The sequence below is a fragment of the Anas acuta genome, chromosome 2, assembly GCF_963932015.1.
Source record: "Anas acuta chromosome 2, bAnaAcu1.1, whole genome shotgun sequence".
Lineage (NCBI taxonomy): Eukaryota > Metazoa > Chordata > Aves > Anseriformes > Anatidae > Anas > Anas acuta.
Genome location: NC_088980.1, coordinates 48509693 through 48517504, shown reverse-complemented (window position 1 = coordinate 48517504; position 7812 = coordinate 48509693).

Here is a 7812-nt window from a genome sequence, read left to right as displayed (position 1 = left end):
AACTGTGGTTCCCTTGAGATTTGCATGTCCTTTCATCTTTATGCTACTGTTTATGAGCCATGTTAATAAAATTTCCCCAAACAACTTCCACCTTTTATCTTTAATGCCCCAGCTGCGGGCATTTACCCCACCTTTGCAGCCTATCAAGCATCCATCTAAAATATCACTTAGATCAGTGAAAAGATACCTACCTCTATATGTCCTGTAGACCTTTCATTTTGTAGGTTTCCAAACTTGCCTACAATTACTTGAATGTTTGTTTTAATTCACATATTTTATAGTCAAGTCAGAAGTTGGAAATATAGTCCCTGTGTATTCCGTGTCCCTGTGTATCCTATGTATCTTTGTGTCCCTGTTCCTTCCTTTGAAAGCTTTGTGAGCCATCAGGTTCCAAAACAGATTTGGAGAGAACATAATTTCCAATGTCCAAGTACATAGTCCAGGTTTAGGCCTACATCTAATCTTAGGTTGCAGTGTGAGCAAATTTACAGGTTTCCAGTCTTTGCAGCATGTTATACAGTAGAATCTGTGCACCACTTCACTCATCATCAATTTTATTCATACACAGCTTCCCTTGAAATATTAAACGTCTTGAGTACAAGAGAATTATTAGGAAAAACACTCAATACCTTAGAAAGTGTAATCCATCAATAAAGTTAAATACCTCTCCAGTTTTTTGTTTTTTTTTTTTTTTTATGTCAAGAATGAAAAAAAATGTATTTATTTCAGTAGCTTCTACCTCAGATTATTTTTTTTCCTCATATTTTCCCAATCCTCTTTTCAAATTCAAATCTTAAGCCTGTTTGTTGACAGTGACCAGATCCCACAGGGTCACTCTCCTTCACCAGGACTCAGAGTGTGTCCACCTTTGTCTCAGCATCATGTTCTACTGTGCTAGTCAGCAACACAAATCCCTCCTCCTTTTTCTCTCTTCCTCCACTCTCCCCCTCCTCTTGCTCCCCAGATAGCCCATTCTCCCAAAGAAGCAACCATACCAGAAGTCTCTCCTGATTCATTACCATTTCATAGTAAGAATGGTGCTTTGTAAAACCATAGGCAAGCACAAATGTTGAGGAAAGGACATAATACATACAGATTTGTCATGAGTTTTGTAATTACCTTTGTATTCTTCCAGGAATCCCAGAAGCATAAGGAAGGAAGGAAGTGTTGCTTTGGCCCCAGATGACTTTAAAACTATGGTGCATTGCATTGCAGGATCCTATTAATAATTAAACTATCTGTCACTTACCAACAACATACATTCCAAATTAAATTTAAGCAAAAGGAAAAAAAAAGATCATTTGGGACTGAATTAGCGGGCTTCAGAGAGAAATAAATAATAATCAAACATCTGTGTTCTAAATAGTACGTGCTTTATCAGACAAACAACTGTTATGGTCTCATTGTATAAAATGGCTTGGGGAAAACACCGTAGCTCAAAAGCAAAGTCTCCGTTAGGAAAAAAAAAAAAAAAAAAAAAAAAAAAGTTCATTAGCAAGTCAGTGGAAGTGGAAGTGATTGAAAGTTGCCATGTTGCTGTATTGCCTTTTTCCTCAATTGTCTCTGTCAGCACTAAACAATACTTGTTTTAGTACTCAGTTCAGTGGACAAATGACAACTTGAAAGCTATGGAAAATACTTTAATGTCATACATTCAGAATATACAGCAGCTGAAATGTTCACATATTGTGAGCATCAAAATATGATCACACCTTCCTTACTTGCTGAGTTTTCAAGAACCTTGTCTCCTGTAAAGGCCATAGGGTCTATTTTCACAAGAAAATAGATAAAGGATACTGAATTAACAGACAAATAAGAGGAAGAACTTACTTTTACCTCCATGCTGACAAGACATACTGATAAGGCATGTTGCTGACCACACATTAACTTAGCTCTAACATGTGCAAAGGGGGAAAAAATGACCCAAATAAAATGGTAATAAATAAAAAGGTAGTGTACTAATTAGCCACAGTGTAATACTTCATAACACTCAGTCTATTTTCGTCCTTCCTTCTCTGTTAACACTTATCTTTCCACCTCTTGGAAGCCATTGGGATATCATGAGATTACAGTATAATAAAACAGATAGGCTCATCATTTAGACTTTCTGTGTGTTTCCAAACCTCATGCATCCTTTCTCCACACTAAAACATTCTCTACTGTGCCACTGTGACAAGGAAACAGTGGTGGATACTTATAAACTATCCATGACAAAATCACACACAAAAATCTAACAAAAACGTAGAGGAAGTCGTGAATATTTCATATCATTATTAGGAGGGATTGTTTGTTTTTTTCCTCTTTTTCTGAACTTCAGCACTTGATTGCTGCAATGCCAGCATCTCAGTAGGTTAGGATTCTGCTACCTTTTGAGCAGGCAACTGCCTGTTTGTCTACTCCTTAGGTAACTGTGTTAAAATATCCTATTCCAGCTGTAACACTTGTTTTACAAGAGCCCTGGTTTTGTCTGACACAATATGGAACAACATTTGTCATTCGTTATCAGGGGTGATATATTTGTTAGCCTGCAGAGAAACATCTGCTGTGCTTTAATCTCTAGTGTGCAGGCCAATATTCATAGGATACAGCTGCATAAAATCACAGTATTAGATGGGGCTGTCCAGTCTGACATGAAGGCTAGCTGGCAGGCAGACAGAAACAGATTTTATTATCTTCCTTTTACATATTTATTTATGTCAAATATTTCTGAGAATCCATACATTATAGCCCTTTTTATGCATTGTTGTTTTGCAGTGACAAGTCATCGACAACCAAATGAGAAATTTATGTTACATATTTAATATGGACATCTGAATGATTATCAAATCTATAGAAGCCAAGCCTGCCCAATCACCCCTAAATAATGGATGAGAAGTGGATGTGACTCAATTTGTTCAGTATAAAACCTAGACGACCTCTGTCTCTCATTTCATCACTGCGGCACTGTCATTATTTGCTTCTATTCATCTCACTTGGCATCACTCAATAAAATCTGCACATGATAAAGAGAATAACCTTGGTCAATAGTAAGAACATGGAGGGGGAAGAAAAATGATAATTTCTTCTTCTCACAGGTATGGTACCATGACGTATGCCACCATGGCTATATGAATGTCACAAGGATGTTTGCATGTAGTAATAATAAAAGATGAGACAAAAAAAAAAAAAAAAAAAGAGGAAAATAAATGGTTCAATGTAAGCAGAAGGGATGGGCTGGATTAACATCCTTTCATTTATTTTGTGGATTTATGGTGAAGAAATTTTTAGGAGGGATTTAAAACAGAAAAAAAGCCACTGCAAATATTGCTTTATTTAAAATAATTGCAGAAAAGTTCCTGTGAGTGAAAGATGGTTTAAGAAATTTTACATGAAAGACAGTGTATTTTATAGAAATTGCAAAAAAATTCCTCTGCTGCTATACAGCAATGGTCTGATGGCCTCATGAAATATGCTTTTCATTGAAGACTATGAATGAAAGAAGGACTTGTAAGAATAGCCTATGTTAAAATTACAGGTCATTGTAAAAATCTGTCAAAGAGGAAGGAGACAGACCCAGCCATACAGATCAGATTTTGAAAGTAAATCATGGTCTTCAAAAATGTTTCTGTAGGGTTGTCTGTGATCTTGAAAGCTTCATATTTAATATTATGTATCTACATTCCTTTTCAAGGGTCCCATAGTGGGGCTGATAAATCAGCAAGGGAATGCATAAATGACAAAGGTTAACTTCATACCCATCAAGATGAAAAGGCTTCTGGTCACAGAAATGTCCAAAATGCATCACCAGATTTCATGGTAACAAGGAAGATGACATGTCATTCTCTCACAGCTCAGCAGAGCACGCTGTAATTTTACAATTTATTATTCATACAAATATCCTACAAAAGAATTAAAAAATGAACAAAGCTATAAAAGATTATAGTGAAAAATGATAGGAACAGAACATTAGGAGAGATATATCAGATGGGAAATAGTAAGCAAAAAGCATGCAGAAGTCAACTGTAGTGTACTTATTAAAGATTTGGTTACTGCTGTATTGAAAAAGGACCAGTCAGTGAGCCTAAGGAATTTGGCTAAACAGTTAGTGCAGAAACAGCAGCAAAGTATCATCATGCAACTTTGGAAGGGATGATGAAAATGCACAAGGATATTCAGTGGTAAGGAAAAAAAAATAAAAAAATAGATGAACGATGAACCATGGGGAAAAAAGGAGATAGAATCATATATGTTGCATTGAATTCATACTGAAGAGGAACACAGAAGAAGACTTGTATAGTACAAAGGATGAGTCTTCATATGGTGACAAGTGACTGAAGCATCTTTGCATATCCACAGTATATGGACATTTATCATGGGGTTGTCAAATAATTTTTTCCAGTAGTTCAGCAAAGCAAAACATAAGTCAGTGTCACACGTGGGGGAAGCTGTCATTCAGCAGCCTTGTAGATCAAAGCAAACTGGTTTGCAAAGAACTGGAGGCTGAATACAAAAGAAATTCCTACAAACAGAAGACATTTGCAGTTGAAGAAAATGTCTGAAATGCAGCTATCTCTGGCCAAAAAGAAGTGTGTTTGTTTCAGAAAAGATTCTGTGCAGAGGGTGAAGGAACAGGCAGGGGTCAAAATTTTTGTGGCAGAAGGAAGGGAAGAAGAGATATGGGGCCATTGGGATAGGTGTTATCCATTGAAAGTGAAAGTAATTTACAAAATAATTAGGCAAATGTATGAAAAGAATTAAAAATAAACAAATAAAATATGAGAAACTCCAGCCAAGCAAAGTGCCTAGAGAAAAAGAAAAAAAAATGAACCACGCTGTTCATCTAAAGCTAGCTACAAAGTGGAAGATGCCTCAGTGTTTGAGATTAGCCTCTGTGAATGCTTCACGGAAGAATGAAGGCATAGAAGTAAGTGAGGGAGGCCAAGCTGGTCAGGCACATTAGAGTTTTAAACATGCTAAGTTATAATGAAAGGAGATAAGTAACATATGGTGAAAGTGTTCAGATAAAGAACCTGACAGAGGAAATAATTCTTTTTAGATGAGGAAAACTATGCTGAATACTTAGCTATATATACAGACGACAGTGTGATTCTTGAACAGGGGGAGATTCTGAGTACTCAAAATAGAGTAGTGACATATGCATAGGTGATAGCTGTACCTGAAACAGGAGACAGAGATTAGTAAGTAAAGTGCAGGTTAAGTTTAAAAAAAAGTTTAAAACTGTTCTTGAATGCAGTAAAGACCAAGACAAGAGAGAACTTGATTATAGAATATTTGTGGGGGATGGTGGCACTGGAAGGATTCTCTGTATTGGACTGAAAGAAAAAAGATTCTGGGCCAAAGAGGGAGATGAGGGTGAGGAAGGGCTGAGACATTTCCTGTTTCTCAGAAATTATAAGAAATTATTGTAAGTATACAACTGTTATCAGTAGACAAATGATTAGCTTGTGAATAGAATAGATAAAACACTCAGAAAAAAATGTAATGAAAAGTGATAAAAAAATCATGAAATATGACAATAGTGGGAAGTGTTGGAATGACAAACGAAGAACTTCTGCAAAAATTTCTGACTTTAATGGTGCAAATATGCAGAAGACCCCAGGCTTCTACATCAGATTTCTTTATTTCCTTTTCTCTATATGTGCAATACCATTTTAATATTAGAAGAAAAAAAAAATATCAAAATTAAAAAGACATTATGTTCCTTCTTTTCACGCCCAAACATGCATGATAATGGCATCTATAGATTTAAATAACAGAGGAAAAATAAAAATGTATATATAGGATACATATCCTATATATACATCCTATCCTAGTCCAGGACTGCATTCAGATGAGAGCTTTTGTTATATTTCTCATCAGAACCACAGAAATCAACTTGACACAAGTCAGAATATTCGGGAATCATCTGAGAAAGTCATATGTAAAGGCAGCACCAGTTAGGAGTGGTGAATTGCTTGAAATCATTTGTAATAGTTGTGAGCAGTCTGATCGTTTCCTCAGTCTTTTGAAGCCCTGTGATTTGTGCCGTAAAGCTAATACTGGCAATAAAGAACCCATGCCTATCTGTTAATCAGGTTGAAGATGGCAGCTGTTTCACATCAAGAGGATTTTAAGACAGAAGCAGAATAAAATATAAGACCGCCAGAGAAATACATTGTATTCTATAGTCAGAGGCTAAAATTAACTATGATGACTTAAATAATTTCAAAGGAAACTGTTGTGTACACCAAACAGATAATGGGGAATATTTTGTTTTAGTGATGAAGCATTGATACAGTCAGCTTCAGGAGTTACTGAATACCTTGAACTGCTTTCTAATTCCTTTACTTTTCAAAGTTTCTAACATGTTGGAGAAATTTACGGTCTGTTCCTTTGTTGAGATAGCTTTTAAAATGGCATTAATTACTATAGATTATTTTTTTCTTAGCTATGCAAGGATAAAGCTTATTAGATATTTTCTTCCTATCATTCAGAGAAGTGTGTTTTGTTTTGTTTTGTTTTTAATTATAGCAGAAGATTTCTATTATTTATTCCAAATGTTACTTCATTTTATGTCACGTACTGACCTGATACTGTACCAGATAAAAGAGAGACAGTAGGAGAAAAGACACTTCTATCTTTTAGCTTAAGTGAAAAAGAAGTCTGACAGAACTCTGAAGTAAAATGCAGGATTTCACTGGGGGAAATCCTTGTCTCTTTTTACTCAGTGAGATTTTTTCATTTGACTTTATCAGAACTTTATACTTGCCGCACTGTGCATGAGGAAGACCTGTGTTTTGCTTCAGATTTGAGTAACTCCAACAAAGCTTTCTTATGTTGGTTTCATCAAATTAGTAAGACACCTTTAGACATGGTATTTTGTCTTCTGTGCTCAACATTCAAAGACTGACATTTTATTAATATATTAGTTAATATTATTTGACTTTAGGAAATAAATAAATAAATAAAGCATTTAACTGGGTTTAACTGGTAAATAATTAATGTAGCCAACACACCTTTTCCTTCCCCTCCCAAAACTACCTCTCTGATTTTTCTGTATGTAGGGAATTTTATTTTATAAATGATAAATTATAGAACCATATCATAACAATGTTTTTTGTGTCTCCACCTGAATCATCTGGTCAATGTCTTTTGAGACTCACCTTGTTTTTTAAAAGGCCCCAGACAATGTCTTTTTAAATAAACAACCCCACAATATTTTATCTTTTTGCTTCCACAAATTCCACACAGACAAAGACTAAGGCAGGGTAAGATTATAACATTATTGACAGCTTTTCTGAATGTAAAAATATTAGCAATTCTCAGCCTTGCAGTATCAGATACAGCAAGCTTTGACTGGAACTTTATATAGATACCAGTGGGAAGGACAGGACCTTACCCCTCAATGTGACCCACAGCATTCTTTTAGTCATGAATGTCTCAAGATACAAACTTTAAATTCATGTTGGTTTTAGATTTTTTTAAAGAGGGCTTTTATGAATCTGAGTTTTGTAGAGTTGGATAAAGGCACCTAGTTTTGCAGATGCAGGGAATTGAATAAATAGTCCCAATAAAAATAAAAACCACTTGTTAAGAACTTCCTGAAATGTTTCCTTGTTACCATGCTTGACACATATTTGCATTTGCTTAGTCATATAAGCAAAAATTATGGTGATAAATATTTACACTGCTCTGTATTGTTGTACATTTACCATGTATTGAACAAAATTGCCAAAAAAATAAAAATAAAAAAATAAAAAAAAAAAATTACCAAGAGCATCATATATTCCTTCTCTGCACAGGAAAAAAGAAACAACAAAAAACAAACAAACA